This window comes from Carassius carassius, chromosome 25 (assembly GCF_963082965.1).
Source record: "Carassius carassius chromosome 25, fCarCar2.1, whole genome shotgun sequence".
Lineage (NCBI taxonomy): Eukaryota > Metazoa > Chordata > Actinopteri > Cypriniformes > Cyprinidae > Carassius > Carassius carassius.
The window spans coordinates 19,161,199-19,175,033 of NC_081779.1; the positions used below are offsets into that span (position 1 = coordinate 19,161,199).

The 13,835-nt window shown below is 43.1% G+C and overlaps 1 pseudogene; it reads left to right on the forward strand.

Moving 5' to 3' along the window:
- Nucleotides 1-7,835: 7,835 nt before the first annotated feature.
- LOC132104883 (kelch-like protein 38) lies at nt 7,836-10,983 on the forward strand (annotated as a pseudogene).
- Nucleotides 10,984-13,835: the final 2,852 nt, after the last annotated feature.

Here is a 13,835-nt window from a genome sequence, read left to right on the forward strand (position 1 = left end):
CATTCTACTGTACGGACATAAATTTATCTTCAGCCTGAGGCATTTTAATTTCACTTTTGGTGTGAAAAGGCTATACTGTATTTGCCAAAAATAGAACTTTTCAATTTAAAAAACAAACAAGCAAGCCCTGTCCAGATTTTAAAAGTACTGCGAAAGTAACCTAACGCATTACTTTAAATAAAAAGAATCTAAGTAACGTAATTAGTTTCTTTTTTATGGAGTAACGCAATATTGTAATGCATGACTTTGAAAAGTAACTTTTCCCAACACTGATGATAGGGCTATAAGGGGTAGCCCATTTGCACCAGTATCTAGTGTTCCCTTTCGATACTACACTCGTACTGTGTCGTAAGCCGTTAGGCTGAGACGCTATGGGGAGAAGTCCTTTTTCTCAGATTTCCGAAGCCTTTCTCAATCACACAGTGAAACTGCAGGATCATTGGTTCATAGAAACAAACCAATGGCGGTGCGGCGGTGCCACTCAAGCCTATGGTGGTCGAGCCCGCTCACCATATCCTATATAAGCGGCCATCTCACCCTGGCAAACTGATTAATTTTCCTTCTGCCCACCTGCTGCCATTGGATGGAAGTCTAAGGTGACCCTCCCTTCCAAACCATGAGCCCCAACAACGCTCGCGCTTTGCTAAGCGCTACCCACTGTCGAGGCAGCAGGGACCCCAGCCCAGGATAGTGCTGGACCCGGCACCTCAGAAGTCAGCCTGATGCACTGGTCAGGAAGAGGGGGAGACTAAGTCCTGCTGCGGCTGGACCACCCTCAAAATTGCCTCGTCTCACCTTCCTGTCACCCTGTTCTGTTTCGGGTGCCCAAAGCGATGTGTTTGTTGCCTGCACAGGGCCCAACAAAGCACCCTGGCAGCACGCCACCATTCTAGTGGATTCAATAAAACACAAACATACTCAAAGATAGAGCAAATTTCCTCTTCCACTATTTGCGAGCACCACAGTTCCTTACTCTTTGGAGGAGCCAACCATAGCTCTCAGACCTGTCACTAGTGGAGCCATGGCCGATCCCTTTGAGACAGGACCTCCTTTCTCAAGTGAACAGAATGATATGGCACTCCAGACCCCGAGCTGTGGGCTCTCCATGTATGGCATCTTAACGGGAGTTGGTGGACCTCCAAAAGAGCATCATGAATACCATATTACAGGCTAGAGCTCCATCGACAAGGCACCTCTATAGCCTTAAATGGTCGGTTTTCATCGCCTGGTGCACACCCAGGGGTGAAGATCCATTTACTTGTGACATATCTCAGATATTGTCTTTCCTCCAAGACTTACTGGATAGGGGCCGTACTCCCTCTACCCTTAAAGTCTATGTTTCGGCTATCGCAGCCTCTCATGCTCTTATAGCCTATAGTCTGTGGGTAAAAACAACCTGGTTGTTCATTTTCTGAAGGGGTCCAGAAGGCTGAACCCTCCTCGCCCCTTCACGATCCCCACATGGGACCTATCCACCCTTCGAACCGCTTCAGACTGCCTACTTGCATTCTCTGTTGCTGAAAACCGCTCAGCTAGTGGTGCTAGCAAGTAGGAGACTTACAGGTGCTCTCCGTGAGTCACTCCTGTCTTGAGTTCAGGCCTGTCGACTCCAAGGTCATCCTGAAGCCAAGGCACAGGTATGTCCCGAAGGTTCTCTCCACTCCATACAGAGACCAAATTGTTGTTCTTTCCATGCTTCCTCCTTCTCAGGATGATCAGGAGTTGAACTTACTCTGCCCTGTCAGGGCTTTAAGAGCCTACATTGATGTTCCGCCTCTTTTCGTCAGTCGGAACAGCTCTTTGTGTGCTTCAGAGGCTGCACTAAAGGTCATTCAGTCTCGAAGCTAAGGCTATCCAGATGGATAGTGGACGCGATAGCTCTCGCTTACTCATCCTCTGGGCTCCAATGTCCGATAGGAGTTAGAGCACACACCATAAGGGGCATGGCCTCCTCATGGGTGTGGTCTAGTGGCGTGTCTATTGAAGAAATTTGTGCGGCGCCCAGCTGGGCCTCGCCGTCCACATTTGTCAGGTTCTACAACCTGGATATTCCTGCGCTATAACCACCATCATGGTCGGTTTTTGCTTGTTGTCCAGCCTAGGACCCCGACTGCGTCCGGGTCCCTGGGTTAGCTTTGTCCCCTACACGATCTCAGGCCCCTTGGTGCCTGAACTGTAGAAGGTCAACAAGTTGACTTAGAACTTGATTTAAAGAACAAAATATTGAAAACTTTATAAAAATTCTTCAAAAAGCTTTACAAAACACTTAAAAAATATCCAATATTCTACAAGAACCACAAGAATGAGGGTTTTAAATACATTGACAACAGCCATTTAATAAGATCTAATAAACAAGAGCCAATGAAGAACCACCAGGATACGTCAAAATAAAATTGTAATTTCAATATAAAAAATATGAACCTAAACATGTTACACAAAATCAAGATAAAGAACTAAATGCTAAAAATACTGAATGGTGAATGTGAAACTAAAGTGGTAGGTAAATAGCAGCCTGCTTTGGTCTTTTCCTTATTTTCACAAGCAAGTGGCAAACCAAGGTACATTAAACCAGGCCTAACAGTTCAGCTGTTACTTACCATACTCAGTCATCAGCACTGCTTTTACCAGCTTCCTAGGTTACACAAGACTGCCAAGGGCTGTGCACAAGCCCTTGACCCCTTCCTATGTCCTCCAAATAAGCCGGTTCTGTCACTGCCAAAGTAAACACACAAAATGCATGGTGCTCGGCCTACCGGTGTGGGAACAAACAAGGGGAGGGTCACATGTGAGCACAAGGTGACAGCAGCTCTCCAGATTAACTGGAATGTATACAGCAAACTCATGACAATCCTCATGACAAACTTGAGACCACATCTCTTTCTCCATGTCACGTTTGACTGTGTTGTCTTTGAGAAAGAAATCGGGGAGAAATGTATTTGCATTTATTTTATAAATTCTGTCTGATTTGGTTCAGACTCATTGGAACTTGAGTGTATAAAGCAAACAGGTGAGTTCAAGAGCTACTTTAAAAATATAAGGAATATTAAATTAATGAAAGTATTTATTGTTCAGATTGTGAATTCTATTGTACAGATTGTGAATTCTTCTTATAGGTCCTGAATTGCCTGGGTATTGCAATGCAGGTCCTTAATACAAAAACCTGATTCCAAAAATGTTGGGACACTGTACAAATTATGGATAAAAACAGAATGCAATGATGTGGAAGTTTCAAATTTCAATATTTTATTCAGAATACAACATAGATGAAAATGTATCATTTTAAGGGGAAAATAAGTTGATTTTTAATTTCATGGCATCAACAACACATCTCAAAAAAGTTGGGACAAGGCCATGTTTACCACTGTGTGGCATCCCCTCTTCTTTTTATAACAGTCTGCAAACGTCTGGGGACTGAGGAGACAAGTTGCTCAAGTTTAGGAATAGGAATGTTGTCCCATTCTTGTCTAATACAGGCTTAGTTGCTCAACTGTCTTAGGTCTTCTTTGTCACATCTTCCTCTTTATGATGTGCCAAATGTTTTCTATGGGTGAAAGATCTGGACTGCAGGGTGGCCATTTCAGTGAGAAGGGTATTCCTGCACAACCGGAGGCTGCAGTTTCAGGACCGCAACTCTTGGACCGCAGCTTTAGGACCCTAGTTTTTTTGTGACAGCGTATGTATTCATAGACAGTAAAAGACCGTACTGGATCAACACCAATTAAAGATGGACGACGTGGACAGCAATCAGACGGTGAGTACCGATATTTAATTACGTTTTATTTTATAACGTTTAAACGGTGCGAAGTTTACATAGTGAGAACTGCTAACTATGAATTAATAACTAATTCCCACCAAATTAAGAATTTGTGAGCTAGTTTTATTAATTACTAAGATGTTAATTCGTGGCCATGATTTCATAAATCCTTGTTGAGTTTTAATGACGACGTATTATAAGTGAATCTAGCCTGCACATTAATTAAACTTATCAGATGAAAAGAGCATGGTTTTTGTAAGGTTTGTAAGATTTACCTGCAACTTAATGTATTAGTGTGAATACTGGCTTAAAGGTGCTATAATAAAATAAAACATTTTTTGTCACATCCAGCAAACATCTAGTCACTATCCGCTAGCTGCTTGTCCCCTGAACACACTATAAAAAAATGGGGTCTCTCTAGACACCACAGGCTCCACAAACAACAAGAAAAACAAACTGGGCTCACCTGCACCACAAAACATAACAAACTGTTCCAGCCAATAACCGACAAGAAAGATTTGGGGGTGGGGTTTGGGGGGTTAGTGCACGGATGAGGAGGAGGGAGGGTCTAGCTAGCCTCCGTTTTGTTTGACAACAATTTGAATGTCAACAAGAAGTTAGGACTCCTGGCATCGCTTAGAGCACCTTTAATAGTCGTTGTTTTACCATATTTATGTATAAAATATCTTTCATAATTAAACTGCACTGACTGCCTAGTTGCAGTATGTGTTAGCCTGTTGTTTTGCCATTGTTTTGCAATGATGAATGAGGCATTTGGCAATTTTAATAGCTTGTTACAATTTGGCCTAGTCTGCAGGTCTACTCCACATACAGTCCATTGATATCATGTGTTAGTTTCTGTCATGTTCTGACTGGCCAATATGAAGTGATTTTATGGATTTGGTTAGGCTCATTGTAGGACAGATGATTAAAAAAGGCACTAGGGATGTTGGTGATCCTCTGCCCATCTTGACTTATGAGAGACACTGCCACTCTGAGAGGCTCTTTTTATACCCAATCATGTTGCCAATTGACCTAATTGGTCCTCCAGCTGTTCCTCATATGTACATTTAACATTTCCAGCCTCTTATTGCTACCTGTCCCAACTTTTTTGGAATGTGTAGCTCTCATGAAATCCAAAATGAGCCAATATTTGGCATGACATTTCAAAATGTCTCACTTTCAACATTTGATATGTTATCTATATTCTATTGTGAATAAAATATACGTTTATTAGATTTGTAAATTATTCCATTCCATTTTTATTCAGAATTTGTACAGTGATCCAACTTTTTTGGAATCGGGTTTGTAGTCATATGCAAATATGACTACAAATATTATATTACATGTTATGATCTAGCATAATGACAGGGTCAAGATTATAGTAAAATTGCCATTTATTGAGTTTTTTTTATGGCAAGTCCCACTTTACTGTCATTTTCACAGCTGTATTGGCAACAGAGTAGAAGCTGTTGACGCTGTCTTTTTTAAACAAGTGACATTGAAATATGATATAGGTATATTAGGGGTGCAACAATAAGCAAAAATCACGGTTCGGTACGTACCTCGGTTTTAAAGTCACGGTTCGGTTCATTTTCGGTACAGTAAGGGAAAGAAATGCAAACATTAAACTGCAGGTTGTTTATTACTATAAACTTTTTTTTAACAATTTGTTTACAATTGTTTACAATACAATTTTAATAAAGTATATATAAAATAAAAAAAGAATAAGAAATAAAATACTGCTGCAAATTTCTCCACTAAATAAAATACTCTCAGTCTCAAACCAATATCATATAATAAAATATAATGAAAAATATAAATAAATAACTATGATTACAGTGCAGCATTACCAATCCCAGCTTGTAGGCCTGCTCATATTTTAAAAATATATATAACTTTTCCAAAGTGTAAAGTGCAGCATCAAGAGTTAAATTTTTTAGACCTGCTCAGATTTCGTTATTGCGTTGGACCGATCGGAATTAAGAGCAAAGGTCTGTTTAAATGCCGATGGGAGCTGCGTTTGAGTTACAATCATTTTTTTCCTAGTTGTAGTGATGTTCACACTCGCGTGATGCCTTTTGAAAACCTTAGGCCGGTGACACACTGGCATATTGCACCTGTCAAACATAGTCTATTTTGCCGTCAATACTGTTGACGGTATCCTTTATCAGTAGGCTTTATATTAATGCTCAACATGAAGTACACAAGCCCCGCCCCCCTGGGCGGGGCCCTGGGACTCACGAAGTGCCCTTGGTCAAACCCGCCCCCGGGGCGGGACACGAGGAGGGCCGGGTGGACAGGACCTAGGGAGAGGGACAGGGCGAGAGAGAGAGGGGGGAGAGAGAAGGAGAGAGAGAGTTAGTAGCTGGGGGTGCGCCGACCCCTGGGCACGCCACCATGTGGTCCTCCGCCACTCGGCCGTCTTTTTGGGAAGCCGAGCGATGAACTGCTCCAGCACCACCAGATCGACGACATGCTCCACGTCGCTTCCCTCGGCTAGTAGCCACTTGCGGCAGGAGGCCCGGAGCTGTTGGGCCATCGCGAAGGGCCGACCGGCCTCGCCCAAGTCCAGGGACCGGAAGCGCTGGCGATGTTGCTCTGGCGATCGGCCTACCTGCTGGATGATGGCCCTCTTCAGGTCGTTGAAGACCAGGAGGTTCGCCACCGGAAGTTGTTGGGCGGCCACCTGGGCCTCGCCGGAGAGCAGGGGAATGAGGCACACCGTCCACTGCTCGCGGGGCCACCCGCAGGCCTCCGCCGATTTCTCGAACAGTTCCAGGAAGGCCTCCGGATCGTCCTGGGCCCCCATCTTGTGCAGTGGCAGGTGGAAGGGGGTCAAGTGGCAGGTGGAAGGCGATCAATCCAGCTCCGGAACCTCTCGCGGTCCTCCTGCTGGGCCTGAACGATGGCCTGGAATCGTCTCTCCTGATCGGTCCTCAGGTCCAGCAGGGCCTGGTGTTGTTCGCGGTGTAGGACCGCGAGGGAAGCGATAACGTCCGCAAGCGGCATGGAGGACGGGCTTTGCATGGCGGCAGCGGCGGTCCTACTTCCTTCCCGGGTTTCGGCACCAGTGTAGTAAGTTCGTGTGGGCAAGGAAGAGGACAAAGGGGTCGGCAGGACTGCTGACGTATTTATTAAACAGAAAATAACTTAAACTTTGCAAACACCAAATGGTGACTTCTATTCTGACACGCTGTCACAGCACTTTCGATTTACTCCTTCCGGTTTCGTTTCCGACTTCGCATCAGCAGTCCGTCTCTCTCTCACTTGCTTCCGTCTCCCCTGGCGTTTTATACTCTCTCCACGCCAATTACTGGAACAAGAAACAGGTGATGATAATTTCTGCCCAAACCACTCACTTACCGCTCGTCTCCTGATTCTCTCTCCCGCTGCAGACTTCGCTAAACCACGCCCCCCCTGCCACAGAAACACGAAAATGTACCTATGTTTCCGCACACAAAATATTGCATTCAGTCATTCGGAACACACATGCACCGTACCGAAAGCCCTGTACCGAAACGGTCCGGTACGAAAACACGTACCGTTACACCCCTAAGGTATATCTTTTTTCTTTGGGGAATACTTTCAGCCTTGTTGGGGTGTCTCAGAATGGCGTTTAATAATAAGAAAAAAACAATTAGCATCCTAAAATAGACATCAGACAGGCCCATGTGATCTGGAGTGAAATAAAATCAGTAGCTGTCTCTGGGGTGATTAGACGACTTAGCATTGATAATAGCTCAATGAAATGTCCTCGTCTAAATAGTTAGGCTGTCAAATGCAAACCTACTGAGGGGATCAGAAACATCTGACAAGTGTTACAACAGTGTTGATAAACTTAGTTTTGATAGGAAAATGTATCTGAGCACTGCACATGGATGCATTAAAATTACACTGGACACAACATTGTGGCCTTGTGCTAAACATCAGGGGTGATAAAGTAGGAGAGAGGGGGACGAGGAAAAGGAGGAAAGGTTGTGCGGTGGCCATGACAACAGCAAACCGTAACTTCTAACTCACCATGACTGAACTGTAATATTTATTTGCTATTAAACTCTGAATGGTTTCCCTTGGCAGCATGGCTAGTAAATCAACAGAGATCTTTCCGTTCAAGGACCAAGAGCTCCCTGCTCACCTCCTGTTTCATTTGAACATACTTAGACAACAGCAGATCTTCACCGATGTGATCTTGTGCACCGAAGACAAGGAGATCCCGTGCCACAGGAATGTCTTGGTTTCTAGCAGCCCGTACTTATAAGCCATGTTCTGCAGCGACTTCCGGAAGAGCAGCCAGGCTAGAGTGGACCTGAAAGGGATCACATCAGAAGTCATCGAATGTGTTGTGGATTACATCAATACTGGTCCCATCACCATCACAATGGAGCTGGTGCTGCCCCTGGGGCAGGCAACCTCCATTCTTCCAGTTTATCGCCAATGATCCACTCGTCCAGTCGTCTACACTGTGTACTGAGATCATCGAGTCTGTGCGATGTCTGATGTTTACCGAAAGCGCCAAATGCACTCAAGAGCTGAATCCTCTTTGGACCACACCACGTTGCTACACGTACTGGGACACTCTGGTGGTGGTTGGAGGCTGCAAGAACTATGAACAGACATCTCGAGAGGCGCTTCTCTACGAAGAATGGACACAGCGCTGGCAGTGGCTTACCAAACCACCTCTGCAACTCTACAAGGCGGCGTATGTCTGTATTCACAGCATTCTGTATATGGTTGGTGGCCTTAGCCTTAGTCTGATATCTGGAGACAGTGCAGTTAGCGCCATAGTTTATACTCTCTCATTGAAGACCAACCAGTGGAGGACCGCTGAGCCAATGCTGGAACCACGTTACACCGATTAGTGAGTCTCCTACCTTCACTTCATCTTTGCGCTTGGTGGAACAGGGCCGGATAAGCTGATCTCAAATACTGTGGAGTGTTACAAAAGAGTCTTAAATCAATGGGAGGCCATGGCGCCGATGCCCACAGCAGTCCTAGGATTTGTGTGTTTGGAGGCGAGGATCCCTTGCTCCAGTGAGACTAATACAGGTAACAAAAGTCATTTAGGGAATATAATCTGTGCCGTTCAAGGGATGATCCCACATGAAAAATGCTTTTTGTCTCCCTGAGGTATATCACATCCCCCGCAACTTGTGGTCTACACTGGAAACCAGGACAGTGAAGAATGTCTGTGCACCTGCTGCTGTGATAGAAGACAATATTTATATTGTTGGAGATGGGTAAAATTGTAAGAAAAAGCATGGAAAATCTTATATCTGAATATCAGATTTTTAAAACTATGGTTCATTGGTTCTTCAAAAGAAGAAAGCAATTGTTGAGTGGGTGAATAAAAAAATTCCATGATTTTTAGTTGTTTTGTCTTATTTTAAATAATTTTAAGTTATCTTGAGGATACCTTGGAGGGTTGGTAAGTCTCCCTACACTCTTAAAAATAAAGGTGCTTCAAAAGGTACTTCCAGCAATGCCATCGAAGAACCATTTTTGGTTCCACAAAGTACCATTCAGTCAAAGGTTCTTTAAAGAACCATCTCTTTACTACCTTTTTATAACCTTAATTCATCACAAATAACCTTTTGTGAAACAGAAATGTTCTTCAGATGTTAAAGGTTCTTTATGGAACCATTTAGAAAAAAAGGTTCTTCTATGGCATCACATTTCTAAATGTCATGAACAAATTAACATCCATCCATCCATCCATCTTCTACCGCTTATCCGGGGCCGGGTCGCGGGGGCAGCAGTCTAAGCAGAGAACCCCAGACTTCCCTCTCCCTAGACACTTCCTCCAGCTCTTCTGGGGGGACACCGAGGCGTTCCCAGGCCAGCCGGGAGACATAGTCTCTCCAGCGTGTCCTAGGTCTCCCCCGGGGTCTCCTCCCAGTGGGATGTGCCCGGAACACCTTCCCGGGAAGGCGTCCAGGAGGCATCCGGAACAGATGCCCGAGCCACCTCAACTGACCCCTCTCGATGTGGAGGAGCAGCGGCTCTACTCTGAGCTCCTCCCGGGTGACTGAGCTTCTCACCCTATCTCTAAGGGATCGCCCAGCCACCCTGCGGAGAAAGCACATTTCGGCCGCCTGTATCCGGGATCTTGTCCTTTCGGTCATGACCCAAAGCTCATGACCATAGGTGAGAGTAGGAACGTAGATTGACCGGTAAATCGAGAGCTTCGCCTTGCGGCTCAGCTCTTTCTTCACCACGACAGACCGGTACATCGACCGCATTACTGCAGAAGCTGCACCGATCCGTCTGTCAATCTCCCGTTCCATCCTTCCCTCAATCGTGAACAAGACCCCAAGATACTTAAACTCCTCCACTTGAGGCAGGAACTCTCCACCAACCTGAAGTGGGCAAGACACCCTTTTCCGACTGAGGACCATGGCCTCGGATTTGGAGGTGCTGATTCTCATCCCAGCCGCTTCACACTCGGCTGCAAACCGTCCCAGTGCATGCTGAAGGTCCTGGCCTGATGAGGCCAACACGACAACATCATCCGCAAAGAGCAGAGACGAAATCGTGTTGTCACCAAACCTGACCCCCTCCGGCCCCTGGCTGCGCCTAGAAATTCTGTCCATAAAAATCATGAACAGAACCGGCGACAAAGGGCAGCCCTGCCGGAGTCCAACACGCACCGGGAACAAGTCTGACTTACAGCTGGCCATACGAACCAAGATTTCAAGATTAAAGTCAAGATTAATCAATAGAGCAGCATTCATTAAATGTTTAGATTAAATTTAATGACATCTACAGTCAAGAGGAAAATCTTGCCCCTTGTTAGGAACACACAACAATCCAACCATGAAACGTTCTGCATCATTTGATGAGATGATACATTAATTAAACGGCTTTATATTTTAAGGATACACAAGAAGAGTGACTGCCTATGACACCAAAGCTAATAAGTTTGTGAAGTGCTCCAACATAAAGGAGAGAAGGATGCACCATGCAGCCACAGTCATTTATAACAAACACTATATGTGATCCGAGGATGTTTCCTCAACAATCATGATGTCAACGAAGACTCAGACTGCTTTGAGTGCTACAACCCTTAAAAAGAAGTGTGGTTTTCTAAAGGATTGTTACCGTACAAACGCTTTGATCATGGTTCACTATCATTGATCTGCATCTCCAACCGCCCCAACCAACCATGACTGTTTAGAGAGTGCAACACCTCTGCTAGGGTGTCCCAATTGCTCCTCTGCTCATTAAGGGAAATAAGAAATATGGGACCACAGCTGAGACTGGAAACCATCTAAGGAAGGTTGTATTCACTTGTGGGTTGAGTACATATCAGCTGTGGCTTTGCTGGTATGCTGGTACTCGCCAGCATCTGTGCCATATTAAATCAAAAGAGATTTGAGCTGGCAATTGCAAGTGTCACAGTGTACCTGCTATGCACAGCTGTCCCTACTCCCTACAGAGCTGTGACCCAAAAATCTTCAGGCAGATGTTTCTCATCATGATCTCCATCTCTCAGAATGGCTTGAGCAGCCAACTTTTTGGTCAATAGTGCCTTGTTAGCATGAATTTAATTCAAGGAGATATCACCTTTTTTTTTTTTTAGCAAGACTGTTTGATGAAATAATTGGTGAAGTGAAGAGAACATTACCTGAGAGCTGTGTGTGGTCAGTTCTATGTAATTAATGAACGCCAAAAATGAACCTATGAATCATGAAATGGTTGATGTGCATGCTAAAAATATGTGGACAAGCATATAGCCATGTAATCTGCTGAGATGAACATTTTCTGTATGGGGCCCTTTTCTGTTCCAGGATGACAATGGACCCATTTTGGGGTTTGGAACATGGAAATTAACTAGGGGTAAACAAAATAACAACAACATCAACTACAGCAGTGGTTTTTAGCCTTTCTGACTCCAAGGTCCCCCTTTGCTGTTGTTTGCTGCTTTTGAAAACCCTCCTATCTTAGCTGAGAAGATTTGCATATTTGAATTAAGTTTATGAAACTAAAAATAAATTTAAAATACTTATTGGAGGCCCCCTGGATGTTTGCATAGGTTCATGAAATGCATGAAACAGTGCAACCTCTGGCAAAAGGTTTAAAAAAACTAATATTTTGCGAAAACTGAAAACATAATTTGGAGCACAGTGTATGCAAAAACACAGTAAATTAATAAATTGTGGTGTCCACATACGTTTGGCCATGCATGTATTTTATTTCTTTTTTTGATTTGATGATAAAAACGACATCATGACTTCTGAAAGAACAGGAAGTGCTTGTTAGCAATGATTTATGTTTGTCACATTATGTGATCTCAGAGCGCTAAGATTTGAAGAGGCTGTCTTGAACGCAAACTCCATTATCAGGAAAAAAAAAGGACTTAAAGAGCGTTGACATCACTTAAGATACAAAGGACCAGTGGACAGAGATTCAGTCAAGATGTCCATTTCCTCCTAGTATTTAATGCTGCTTAGAAATGGTTTACTTTGTAACTGATGACCTTCTCTTTGATGATTAAAACAAAAATGAGATCGATAAGACAACTCTGTTTTTCTGTTGAATTTGACTACTGAATAAAATAAATATTGAAGGGTTTCTAGGCTATTCATTCCTAAAACTGATAGATTCAGCTTAGCTTTCACTGCACTATATCATTTACAGGACACAACCAGAAGTAAACAACTACATACTAAGCATAACAAAGCATAGCCCCAAGCTTTTAAGATACAAAGTACACCCCTCAAGCTTAGATAGCCCTTGACAGCTGTTGTCATGGGACCCACCAATCAGACTGCAGGACAGGCTTGTTGTGTCATCATCATTTAAATATACTGTCCTCTCATGGACTCAAACCCATTATGACCATTACAGCTGAAACTCAGCGTCAGAGTCAACATGATCTACTTAGGCCTTATGAAACAAGTCTTTAGAAGTTGATTGATAAGATGGTGATGTTTTCTGACTTGCTAGAAAAATTCAAAGTAAAATATTAAGACTTTCAGTACTTATGTAACTTTGAACATAGTACAAAATTGTTGTGCAATTGTAGTGAGCCAATGATTCAGTCACCCATTCATAAAGATTGCTTCGTTCCTAAATGAATCAGCCTTGTGAACGAATCGACTGAATAAATGATTCAATGACAAAGACAGTTTCATTTTTAAAGTACAATTTGAGTAAATTAGACTCATATTTTATATTCAAAACTTTATGTTTAAAACATTAATCTCGTAACAATGTTATTATGAATTTAAATGCATTCATGCCACCTCTGAGCTTTGTTAAACAGCCTATTCCTTAAAGGGTTAGTTCACCCAAAAATGAAAATTATGTCATTAAAGACTCACCCTCATGTCGTTCCAAACCTGTAAGATCCGTTTATCTTCTGAACACAGTTTAAGATATTTTAGATTTAGTCCGAGAGCTTTCTGTCCCTCCAAAAATAACAAAAATTACAACTTTATTCAGCATTGTCTTCTCCTCCGCGTTCAGGACACTGCAGTGGCGCTGATGATGTATGACGCTGCTGACATGTTATCTTTGTTATTGTGACCCGGAAGACAAGACAATGCTGAGAAAAGTCGTAATTTTTGACCAAAATGTATTTTCGATGCTTCTACAAATTCGAACTGACCCTCTGATGTCACATGGACTACTCTGATGATGTTTTTCTTACCTTTCTGGACATGGACAGTATACGTACACACAGTTTCAATGGAGGGACTAAGAGCTCTCGGATTAAATCTAAAATATTTTAAACTGTGTTCCAAAGATAAATGGAGGTCTCACGGGTTTGGAACGACATGAGGGTGAGTCATTAATTACATAATTTTAATATTTGGGTGAACTGACCCTTTAATGCCACATTTGTGTTCTTCTTTGCGGCCTCTGTAGTGCAAAGATTAATTGTTGATGCTGATTTCATTTGACTGGTAACTTATTCTTCCTGAATGTGTCTTATTATTTTTATTGAATTTATTGTTTCATTAAATCTTGTAAAAAAGTTTAATGATATAAAAGATGCTATACAGTAATTTTGAAAAAATTGCATTACAGAGGTTTAAAAAAATGCACATAACTTTAAGGAGTCAAATATTGCCTC